The sequence below is a fragment of the Bison bison genome, unplaced genomic scaffold (genome assembly GCF_000754665.1).
Source record: "Bison bison bison isolate TAMUID 2011002044 unplaced genomic scaffold, Bison_UMD1.0 scf7180017864471, whole genome shotgun sequence".
Classification (NCBI taxonomy): Eukaryota; Metazoa; Chordata; class Mammalia; order Artiodactyla; family Bovidae; genus Bison; species Bison bison.
The window spans coordinates 25,735,435-25,735,671 of record NW_011495032.1 but is presented as its reverse complement, the minus strand read 5'-3'; the positions used below and the strand labels follow the sequence as shown (position 1 = coordinate 25,735,671).

The 237-nt window shown below is 41.4% G+C and overlaps 1 pseudogene; it reads right to left on the bottom strand.

Moving 5' to 3' along the window:
- LOC105003839 overlaps window positions 1–237 on the bottom strand; it is a 7,303-nt pseudogene that overhangs the window by 6,569 nt on the left and 497 nt on the right.

Sequence of the window (237 nt, the reverse complement as noted above, 5' to 3'; positions counted from 1 at the left end):
TTCATCAAGAGGCTTTTTAGTTCCTCTTCACTTTCTGCCATAAGGGTGGTGTCATCTGCATATCTGAGGGTATTGAGATTTCTCCTGGCAATCTTGATTCCAGCTTGTGCTTCTTCCAGACCAGCATTTTTCATGATGTACTCTGCATATAAGTTAAATAGCAGGGTGACAATATACAGCCTTGACATACTCCTTTTCCTATTTGGAACCAGTCCGTTGTTCCATGTCCAGTTCTAA